The 12,159-nt window shown below is 51.6% G+C and overlaps 1 long non-coding RNA gene across 1 annotated transcript in view; it reads right to left on the reverse strand.

The window, feature by feature from the left end:
• Positions 1 to 1,806: 1,806 nt before the first annotated feature.
• LOC138567379 (uncharacterized) overlaps positions 1,807 to 12,159 on the reverse strand; it is a 33,442-nt gene continuing 23,089 nt past the window's right edge. Inside the window, exons 3-5 of the long non-coding RNA XR_011302188.1 lie at positions 8,271 to 8,337; positions 5,909 to 5,982; positions 1,807 to 2,418 (exon numbers count right to left, since the gene is read on the reverse strand). This is a non-coding gene — a long non-coding RNA (uncharacterized lncRNA). The remainder of the gene's footprint in view (positions 2,419 to 5,908; positions 5,983 to 8,270; positions 8,338 to 12,159) is intronic.

Here is a 12,159-nt window from a genome sequence, read left to right on the forward strand (position 1 = left end):
GGCGCACAAAATAAAGGGCGCATCGGGGCGCACCGCATCTCACCTCAAGCCAGCCCTGAATAAAGTAGTACATTAGAAAATCAGGCTTGCTTCCGCCGTGCTTCCGTTCTATGGGTACGCGCGTATATACTTCCAAAATGCACAGGCTGCCTGATTGCGCAGTGTGTACAGTTACCACAGTTCCCCCGCAATGTGGGCACTACTGATAGGACTCCCTGACAGCCTTAATTCATTGCCTTTCCTTCTAGGTCAAACTTGATTAGTGACATGCGCGTTCACAGGCGCTCCTGCCGTCTGGGAGAGTGGGGGCTTGGAGGGCGCAGCAAGGGCCCTTCACGGCCAAGCCTGGCTACTTTTCCAATGAAAACGCACATCAATGGAGGGCGGGACTTTTGTTCTCATTTGTATTTACGGTGTGAATGAAGCTAGGCTGACTGCCGTCCACACACAGCTTCCTGGACTGGGCTCTCCACAGTCTTTTAGGGACCTGCATTTGCCCCTTTTTGGCTTACTGCACAAAAACCCAGACTCATTTAAAAGTGGAAAAGGTCGCTTTAATGTGACAGGCCAAAGCTTACAATTAAACGCTTACCTGGCTCCATGGCCTTACAGACTAACGAAATATTTAAACAACCAATTAACTAATTACACATTTTCATTTCCCCCAACAATTAAATAATTAAATAAAGCCATTTCCTCCCTAACTGTCCCTTGGACCCTACCATCTCCTTACCCCTTTTCCAGGCGTCCCGCTTTCTCCCTGGGGCCATGCCCCTCCAGGCTCAATACCTGTTCCCCCGGGGTGGCCCGCTTGTGCAAACAGCACCACCCCATCCTTTCCCGTGTCATTCCCCCATTGTGCTTCCCTCCCCCCATATCAAAAGGGGCCATGCCCCCGGAGCCCAAACCCACTTCAATACCCCTCAAACTCCCCTCTACACCAATCTCCCCCTTCCTATGACCTGCAGCCAGTCTGACCTGCCACATCAGCAACAGAAATTTCACATCACAACTTCACTAATGCCCCGAACTGTCACACAAAACTACCAGCCAATCGCCCCTTAACCTGCACCAAAAAAACCCTTAACAACTCGCCCTGGGACGTAAACAAAAACCCCATCCATACCAACATACAATGGTCCTACCCCCCTTTAATAAACCAGACCCCAGACCTAAACCAAAATGAAGGGGTGGGAGGGCGGGACAATCGCCAAGTCCAAACGTCACCTGCCTCCCGAACCTTCCCTGGCCCCTTAAATACCCAGGAGGGGCGCTCTGCCCCCCCACGGCCACTCGCTGGCCGTGTGCAGCGCCAAAAACTTCCCCGGGGGGAAACGCTTTGCGTTCCCCCCAGGGCCCCCCTTTTGGCTTACTGCACAAAAACCCAGACTCATTTAAAAGTGGAAAAGGTCGCTTTAATGTGACAGGCCAAAGCTTACAATTAAACGCTTACCTGGCTCCATGGCCTTACAGACTAACGAAATATTTAAACAACCAATTAACTAATTACACATTTTCATTTCCCCCAACAATTAAATAATTAAATAAAGCCATTTCCACCCTAACTGTCCCTTGGACCCTACCATCTCCTTACCCCTTTTCCAGGCGTCCCGCTTTCTCCCTGGGGCCATGCCCCTCCAGGCTCAATACCTGTTCCCCCGGGGTGGCCCGCTTGTGAAAACAGCACCACCCCATCCTTTCCCGTGTCATTCCCCCATTGTGCTTCCCTCTCCCCACATCAAAAGGGGCCATTCCCCCGGCACCAGAAAAACCCTCCCCGAGGTGTTCTTTCTGCCCCCCCGCCCCCCAAACCACATTCCTTTATTTCCAACTCTTTAACCAATCTCCCAGCCAAGAACACAGGTCCGCCAAATAGTGATTGTTCCCATAAACCGACAAATGTACCCCATCCTCCCTAAAGATCATAAAGCCCTCATACACTATTTCCTTGTGTCCCATCACCTGCACCGCCACAGCGGCACAAAACTTCACCATTTCTCTGTTGATCCCCTTTCTAGTCCGCTCTATCGCTCCCTCGCTCCTCGCTCCCCTCCACACTCTGCCGGCAACAATTTAGTCCACAACACCTCTGGTTGAGGCCACATTTCCCGCACCCAAACTAAATCCCTTTTCATTTTCCTTAGCAGGGCCACCGCCGTATCCCTCACTAGGTCATTCTCCCCAGCGTGAATAATAAACATCTCCGCCGCCCCGTAGCGTTCCCGCAACCCGCCAGCATAGGCAGCAACTGGTCCCAGCGCAGGCCCCCTAACCCTTGCCATTTTACCACCATATCCTTATAGCTACACCCCAGTTGCCTGCCCATAACCCTTTTCTCCGCTTCTTTCCCAGCCCATTTAACAATTGAATGGCCGACAATCCACACTTGCGCCAACTCCCCTTCCTTTTGCACAGCATCTGAAAAAGAAATTACAAAATTACCACCACAATACAAACCACCCCCACGCTGTTGTCAGCCAACTTCTAACCCCTTCCTTCAAAAATCCCTTTTATGAAACTCCCCGACATACCCCTTGTATCTCCCAGACTTCCAACGCCCCAAACTTTTCACCTTATCCTCCATGAAACCCAACCTATTACCCTCCGATGCTGCGCCCATCCTGAATGAATGTGTAACAAAATCCTCGCCCTTTTCTCCTAACACCAGCAGAGCCTTCCGCAATACCCCCAAAACTTGTGCCGTTGAAACCGGCGACCCATCCTCATGCTTAAACACCAAGCCTGTCTTCCCCCCACACCGCTCCTTCCACAACCTGCCTGCCAGCACTGGGCATAAATCCTTGCTCCCCCACCCCAACAGAACCCAGGAACGCTTCCCCTTCTGGTCCGTTTTAGACTTATTAATCCTGATGTCCAAACCCAATTCTGAAATTTGCACATCCTCCCACTGCAAACCCCCAGACCCTCCTTTTCCCCCCACCAACTCCGAAACCCGAAAAGCCCTGAAAAATAACCACGTAAAACATGTCGCAAACAGCTCCCCCTCCCATACCGACCAGCAAACTCCCCCTACTGCCTTAACCAGCCTCTGCAGCAATTCAGCCAATATTGGCCTCCTCCTGTCCTTGTCCCTCTTACTTTCCCTTGCCCATCCTTCCAACATCCTACTCGCCATTTCCCCCCCACTCGGCTGGAAACCCCAAAACCATTTCTCGTGAAAAGCAATTCCAGCTAACTTTCCTGCTATAGTTGCTCTTGACCAGCCCCTGTCAATACACCTCAGGAGGAAATTCATGACATCATCCCTCCTCCTCTCTTCCGCATCCCATCTGCCCTTCCAACTACGCGCCCCCCCCCAATAAAATCCTCCCAGCCCCTCCTGTATGCCTCCTTAGACGCCCCGGCCAATGAACCCTCCACCAAAGCCAGCGCTCTCATCATCCTATCTTCCACAGCTCCTCCGGAATCTGCTGCCCCTCCTAATCCGCCTCTGGAGCCAATCCACGGAATCTCTGCCATTGAAAACGAGATAATGCATCAGCGATGCCATTATCCTTCCCTGGCACATGTGTTGCCTTAAACACCACATTCAGTTCCATGCATCTCAGCACAAACTCCCTCATGAGTCTTGCCACCCTCTGATCCCTTGCTGACTGCCTGTTTACCACATGGACCACGCATTCATTGTCAACATTGAAATTCACTTTCCTATCCCGCAAATCCTTCCCCCACAACTCCAATGCCACCAGTAATGGGAAAAATTCAAGGAATGCTATACTCCTCCCCTCCTTCAACCACAGATCAGGCCATTTCTCCGCACACCATTTCCCCCCCCAAAATACTCCGAAACCCCCTGCTCCTGCTGCGTCCGAAAATATCTGTACTTCCCATGTCTCCTGGTCCCCCTGCAACCACATTGACACCCCATTAAACTTCTCCAAAAAACGCAGCCAAATTCTGCAGTCCTCCCTCACTGACCCCGATACTCTTATCCGATGATGTGGGCACTTGGCTCCCGCCATAGCCCTCGCCATGTTCCTACAAAACGTCCGTCCTGGGGCCACCACCTTGCATGCAAAATTCAGATGCCCTACCAATCACTGCATGTCAACCAGCGTCATTTTCTTGGCCCCCACCGCCCTTTCCAGCAACACCACCAGTTTGCTCACCTTGTCGTGCGGCAAGCGTGAGGTCATAGCCACTGAGTCCAGTTCAATTCCCAGAAATGTCAACACCACTGCAGGCCCTTCTGTTTTGTCTTCCGCTAACGGCACACCCAACTCCTCCATTAGCTCCTGAAACAACTTTAGCATTCCTTTGCACTCACCCTCTCTATCTGCCCCGCTAATGAACAGAAAATCGTCCAGATAGTGCAGCACACTCTCCCAACCCGAGTTAAATGAAAAAACCCACTGTAAGAAGGAGCTGAATCGTTCAAACAGCGCACAGGAAATTGCACACCCCGTTGGCAAGGCTTTGTCTATGTATATGCGATCCTCAAACTGCAAACCTAACAACCAAAAATCCTCCCGGTGCACCGGCAATAACCTGAATGCCGCTTTGATGTCATACTTGGCCATGAAGGCCCCCCGCCCTTCTTTCCTTACCAGCTCCACTGCCTGGTCAACACTTGCATATACAACCCCACATTCTTCCGGGGCAATGAAATCATTCACTGACATGCCCTCCGGCCATGACAAATGGTGTATTAATCGAAACTCCCCCGGAGCTTTCTTGGGCACCACCCCCAGTGGGGATATAACTAAGTCACCCGGCAGGTCATCAAATGGCCCCACGATCCTTCCCGCCGCTATTTCTTTGCTCAATTTTTGCCGTACCACTTCAACATTTTCTTTGGCTGACTTCAGATTTTCAGCCCACCGGCGCACCCTTGGGCCCTGGTACCCCAATCTGAAACCTTGACTAAACCCCTCACTCAAAATCTTCGCCCCTTCCCTGTCTGGATAAAATTGCAACCATTTCTGCAGAACCCCCACCTTAATTGGCGTAAAAGCTTTTCCCCACAACCCCTCTGCCTGAACCTCTCCCCCTCCCCCTGTCCCCCTGTTGGAAACACTGCGTAAGAGGGTGTTTTCCTCCACACTTGCTACACTCATGCCTGAACCTACACAGGGTCCTTGTGCAGCCGTCCTTGTTAAATGCCCAACATGCTGCTGAGGACTGCCCTCTGTCCCCTCCCCCGCCCCTTCATGGGCGGGGCGACCAAGAAAGGGCCGGAAGGGCACCGGCAGCCCACTTGCTGTGTGCAATGTCGGGGCAGGCCTCGTTGGGGCCATCCATTGCAGCCAAAGATCCATGTCTATCTCCCCCCAGACCGCCTGACTGTCCTCCGCCATTCTCGCTCTGAATTCCTCATCATACCTCACCCATGCAAAACCCCCAAAACTCGTGAAAGCCTCCCGAATTACGTCCATATATTTAAGTAGGGCCACACAACGCTCAGGGAATTTTTCACAATAAACACTGGCATAAATGATAAATGCCGACGTCCAATTCTCAATAGTCACCGGTACCCTTGGGCGCGCAGCTAGCTCCCTCTCTTGTTCCTTAGACCCCTCCTTAGCTCTCACTTCCCTATGGAGCAATTTAAAAACGTCTACAAATTCCCCCCCCTGAATCTTCTCCCTGGTTGCCGCCATTAAGTGCGCCCCCAACGGTTTCGTTATCCCCATGTATGGCAGTTTTTTCTCTTTTCCTTTCACTTCCAACTCCTTTTCTTTCCCAGCTTGCCCCTCGAGCACCAATGGCTCCCCCACCTTGTCCGTTTGGACCTCCACTGAGCAGATGCCCTTCTCGACCCCCAAGTCTCCAATGGCTTGTACCCCCACTTCTTTCCTTAACCCTTGCAAACCCGACCCTTCATTTCCCGTCCCCCCTCTTGGGACCCCTCTCTGCCATGCAGATGACCATTCCCTTTCCCGCTCACCTCTTTCTGCACCTGCCGTCTGCTGTCTTGCGTCCACACCGATGCTCCTCATCTCCTTCCTTATAGGGCTCCTACTGCGGGGACAAAACATATCAGCAGACACACCCAGCCAACCGTTCCCCCGCCCTCTTGCCCCCCGACCACCCTGCACCTGCCTTTCCAGATCCCAACACCAACTTCTTCTCTCCTCCCCCCTTTCCCCCACCGTCCTATAACCATCCACCTCCCACTGCCCCACATAATCCTCAAAACCAACTTCATCACCCGTCAAATACCATTGTGGCTGCAAGCTCGTGCCCCAGTCGAGTTGCTCTTCCTCTTGCGAGCCCGGGGTGTCCACCCCGCAACTCCTTTGACGTCTTCTCGGCGGGGCCATGGAAACCCCTGCCTGGTCCTCTTCTCTCGGGCGAGGCGCTCCGACCTCCACCCTGGAGTCTTCATTGCTAGGGGCTGTGCTACACCCTCTAGGCTCTCTGTACGCTGACCGAGGAGGGGCCGTTCTCAAACCCTCTACCTCCACCTGACCAGCGGGGGCTGTGCAGCGCCCTCCGCCCTCACTCATCCTACCCGGGGGGGGCGTTCCACGCCCCGCCCTATCCACCTCAATTGATGGGGACCTCTCCCTCCTTCTCCCACCCGCACTCTTCCGCAGGTATCTCCCCCCTCTTACCCGCTGCCCTTGCACCCCCTTCTGTGCCCCATCCCTAGCCCCGCCGTGGTTCCTTTGAGCCACCTCCATTTGAGCACTCCCTGCTCCCTTAGTGCTATCCTTCATTCCCTCCCCACGTGGCTGCCCATCCGAAATCATCTCATCCCCGGACGCTCTCCAGTCTATCTCCCTCCTCATCTTCCTGCCCCTGGATTCCCACACCTCCCCTCTCCCCGCCGCGGGGGTGCAAGCCACCACTGCCGCGAGAGCCCCATCAGCTGCCGCTCTACGCTGCGGCCTACCCCCACTTGTCTCCCCCTCACCCGTGACCTCCACCACCGCCCCCTCCAGCTGGGCCTTAGTTGCCCTGCTAATTATGGCCAGGGCCTCCCTCAGAGCCCTCGCATCAACCAACCCCTTCCTGCTTGCACCTTGGCCCACCATCGTGCACCAACACTGAATGGCGCACTAAAATATGCCCCTTGTCGCTCACCCGCTACTTAAGCCCCCGAGCCGGGACCTACCCATGGAAAGAAGGACCCCTAGTAGCGGGGAAACCCCCAAAGAAATTGCGCTAACACTAATAACAAAAGGAGTTAAATAACTCCCGCTTTGCAAACAACCTTATTATCTCTATATATATATATATTTTTGTTTTTTTGTTTTTAATAACCCCCCACCTCGCAAATACCCCAGACCTAGAGGAAATCCCTTCTCCTAGCTCCCTCTTGCTAAGCTACTAGTACCCCACCCCGAGGCCCGCCTACCCTCTACCGATGCTGGGAACCCCTAATAAATCTCCTTCCCTTCTCTTCTTCTTTTTTTTTTTTTTGTTTTTTTTTTTTTAAGCCTGGGAACCCCTATGAGATTAACTCCTCACCGGCCCGCCCCCTGGTGGCTCACCCACCGCACCGCAGTGCCCTGCAGCCACTTAAAAGAAGGAGCGGTCCCTTTAAGAGGACCGCTCTGCCCCCTGCGCCCGAAGGCTGTCACCGCGCACCAGGGCCCCGCAAGCCCGGAACACACAGGCTCTGATAACGGCCCCCGGCTGCCCCCCTGCAACCAGTACGCACCGGGCAGAGCGGGGCCAGCACCGGGAGCTTCGTACACTCAGGGGACCCCCCTCCACCTGCAAAATGAGGGATGTGCTGTTTCCCCACTTCCCGCGGCCCCCCGGCTCCCCCACAGGCAACCCAAAACCTGGGCAGAGAAAACCGCGGCCCCAGCTGCAGAAAACCCGCCCGCCCGGATCAACGAGACACGCCGGCGATGGCTCCGGTAAGGGGGGGGTAACTTATTTACGATACCCCGGATAATACAGTGTTCCCCAAACACCAACTTTTTTTTTTTTTAATAATAATAACGCCGCCGTTATAACTCCCCACTACCCGAACTATACCTGACCACCCCCCGCCACTAACCCTTGGCTAGACCCTACCTCACCGCCTCACTCGACACCCTAGGCCCAGCTACAGGGAAGGCTCGGGAGCAGGCGACAGGACTTCACAATTGCCAAGTCCAACCGTCACCTGCCTCCCGAACCTTCCCTGGCCCCTTAAATACCCCGAAGGGGCACTCTGCCCCCCCACGGCCACTTGCTGGCCATGTACAGCGCCAAAAACTTCCCCGGGGGGAAACGCTTCGCGTTCCCCCCGGAGCCCCCATTCTCTTATCACCAGCATGCCCTTTATTTGTCACTGATGGGCACATTACCTTAACAAGAAGGTGATCACTTAAAATGAAGCTCCCCTTTCAAAGGTTTGCCATGATGTTTGACAGTCTAAAAAAAAAGAAAAATATTTTTTTCAGGCTTGTAATATTTTACATTGTGGGACTTCTCGTTTTCCATTCCAGGTGTGGAAAATAAAGCATCAACAGTATTATTTTGCTTTAATATCTATCTCCAATGATTCATTTATTGTAATATTCCGTAAGCACCTCAAAACCTTCCTCTTTGCTTCTGCTTTCTCTCCCCCTTTCCCCTGCTGAATTCCTGACTGAAATACACTGGTCACCTGGCCACACTTTCTGATCTCTGGCCCAGTCCCCATCAATTACCCACCTGCACTGCCTCCCTGGCAACCCCTGCACCTGGGGACCGTTTTCCTGTATCCCTGCAGTCCCCCTACCAGCACTTATGTCTGCACTTCCTTGCGCTTGCCACCAGCTGGCCATTTTATTTATCTTATTTATTCCACTTTCCCATGTACTGCACTTTCCCCTCTCCCTTCCCCATCGCACTTTTCCTTTTTCCCCCCTTCCCATGTACTTGCGCGATCTGAATGACACCTGGCCTAGTAGGATTGTTGTCTGTCCCCCCTCCCCTTACCTTGTCGCGCCTTGAAACACTTGTGTATAGGCACATTATAAATGCCATATCATATTATAATATAAGATATGTGTATTTTATAATTAAACTATCTGAGCTCAGAGCCACGTGTGGGAAAGCCATTAGATTCCTGTTTTTTTTTTTTTTCATTTGGATTCTGGGACCTGCCGTTTTTTCTCCCGTTTGAAATGTAGGAAAAGCTAAAGTCCTAGAACTCCAGGGAAAATCAGGACGGGATGGCATTCTCTACATGGCCATGGGAAACATGAGACCTCTGCTCTACAAGGCATTACTGTAGACTTTGAAATCCAAACTTTAAATATTTGTGCCAAGTGGAGCTTGGAAGGTGGGTGTTGGTTAAACTGTGCATGGGTTAAAATCCCAGCTTCTCTGTTTAACCACAGGGAGTGATCCTGGGCAAATAATGTACCCCTTGTAGTATACAGGACTGGCCTCAGCAGAGCCATCATTAACTTTGTTCTCATTTTACTGCCAGTCACCAAAGTGGCATGGGCCATCCAGAGTACTGCCCAACAGGACAATGGGCACACAACACACAGTGCACTGGCACACCATACATCACGAGCTGCACGGGGCACACAGAACATGGTGCACAACACAGCATGTGCTGCAGAGTGCACTAAACTTGCCAACGGGTAGAGGCCATAGCTGAACAGGGCAAATGGCGCAGAAAGGCCATGGTACGCAATGCACACAACAGGTGCTTGAAGTAACTGACATGGCAATCACAGTTTGAGCATGGACTGTAAGGGCCCGATTCATGGAATTTGTTGCACGGTTCAAAGTAACTTTGCACTGACTTTGCACTGCAAAAATACACTTTGCACAGTTCCATGAATCAGGGTTTGTGTCGGTAGTGCATACTCACTTTTCAGCAGTGCAAAGTCACTTTGAACCGTGCAAAAAATTCCATTAATCAGGCCCTAAATCTGTAACATATTCTGAAAATTCATTTTTTTCTTTCCCAACGAGGCCATTTGAGTAAGGACGTGTCCCAAGAGCTGTGTTGTGAATTTAAACAATACATTTTAACATTTAAAAAACGAGTTAAGTGTTTTTAAAAGAAAAAGGAAGTTAAGAAAAAAACGGTTCCTTTCCTGAAAAGGGGTAGTGACCTTATGTGTTACTACTTGGCTAGAGAGGCATTTTGGGGCAGCCAGTCTAGCCCTTTCTTACTGTGGCATGATTTCTAATCTAATGTACCCATTGTCACTTTTTCCCCAAATTGTGGTACGGCATTTTATTCTGGGCCAACTACACGCGCGTGGCCCTGAACAGTAACAGGAGCAGTGGAGGGCACCCACAAATCGTGCACAAGCTGCTGGGAGACCTGGGGCGGCACTGCCTGGATGCCTGCATTCATATACAGTGACACCGGGAACGTGTTTTACATAATGTCCTTTGACCTGAATGGCTTTTCACCCCGTTTTTCTCAAATTATGCTGCAAAATGAACCAATTCAATCCATTATTTTAAACATTGTCTTAACGGGGCAACCGCCTGTAACCCCAACACATTATTCATGGGTACCTCACTATACTACGTCTCCGGTACTAATTAATGTGCACCAGCCACGAGTGACCCCGAATCATTCAAAATGCCAGTGCTTACTCGGGAACCACTGGTTCGCCCTGGCACCAAAAGCTGCCCCATCCAGTTTGTGGGTAGAAAAGGGCAGTTGGTAGAATGTCTGAAGAGCACCAGTCACCCCTCGCCCAGATCTTCAAACTGTGGAAACCGCTATGCTGAGCTGCGGCTGAGCGACCTTCGGCCAGCCTTTCATGTTCCGGCCTTTCCTTAAATTAGATCATGTGTCATGTCTCCCAGACCCTTGCCTGCTATGTCAGGCATGCTCGCATTTCCTGGCCGCTGGATGGAAAGCTGCCGGGTCACGTGCTGTTATCTTGCTGTGGATTTCACACCGCTTTCCTTGCACTCACCCATTCACTCATGCCCACATTGTCATTAATATGCTGATCCTCGCCCTCATTGGTCCATCCCTGTATGGTTAGTAATCTATTCAACCATATTACAGTTCTGCATTCATCTGCCCATACATCCTCACGCTATCATATGGCCTTTAATTTTCATACATTTATGCATCCATCTTTAACCACCTTCATCCATCCCTCCAGCTGAACCCGAGGTCATCCATCCTCAATCTTTCTGTGCCCATCCTCGCATTCATATGCATTAATCCGCCCCCTTGCACCATCTCCCCGCTCTCTGTCTGCTTTCCCCTCAACATATCCCCAGGGCCGGATTGGCCCCAAGGCCTTTCGGCCCGTGACCCGGGTCGAAATCGTCCCTGGGGAGGGGGGCCGGTTTCTGGCCACTCCTGGGCCGGTTTTGGGAGAAAAAAATGTGAAAAATGTTTTGGGGGGGGGGGGAGACACCTGCAACGTGCAATATGGGTCTATACACACAGATATTAATGATACATATGGTGATCCATTCTTGTATGAAATGTATATCACATTAGTGAAATCATAACCATATTTTTCGTAGTGTACTTAGGAACAATGCTATTTGATGCCACTTCCTGTTTTGTCGAGGACTAAAAGGTCGTGTTTCATCACTTCCCAGGATGTCACTTTGGGATGGGGTCAAATGACATCACTTCTGGTGATATCATCAGAGCTTTATTTGGGTGTCCGGCCCTATTTCTTGTCCCAGTCAGACCCTGCATATCCCCCACCTGCCTGTGTGTCTAGGAGCATGCATTCAGGAAATATTTTCGCCAGACTTCAGCCAAAACTATTGGCTTTGTCAATGCTGGCTCAGCGTGTTTTCACGGGGAAACCCCCTTCAAGGGGGCCCCTTGTCATCACATAAAACAAATGCAAAATGGCGGACGCTGGCACCGGCCGCAGAGCCAAGGGGGCGCTTTGCTTTTGTTTGCGAACATATGGCGCACCACCTCTTCACTGCCAAGCGGGTGCCGTTGGCGTGGCGATTCCGCCCTCTAGCCGGAATGTAGCAGAATACAAATTGCAATTAAGACTCGAGCCAAAAAAGCACTTAAAGAAAATAACGCCATTAGCAACATCTGCGAACGGCAAGCGGGAGCGCGGCAGCAGCTGGAACACGTCTTGTCCTTTTTGGGGAGGATTTGCCGCAATAACAGCAACTCAAGCATGTTGTTGTGATTTCTGGCTCTTTCCATATACCCTGCCAGAGGACAGGCAGCTCCCAGAAGTGCGCCATTGTTTAAATTAATAGCAAAACAGCCATTACAAGAATACATCTGCT

Source organism: Ambystoma mexicanum, chromosome 2p (genome assembly GCF_040938575.1).
Source record: "Ambystoma mexicanum isolate Mex_15411 chromosome 2p, UKY_AmexF1_1, whole genome shotgun sequence".
Classification (NCBI taxonomy): Eukaryota; Metazoa; Chordata; class Amphibia; order Caudata; family Ambystomatidae; genus Ambystoma; species Ambystoma mexicanum.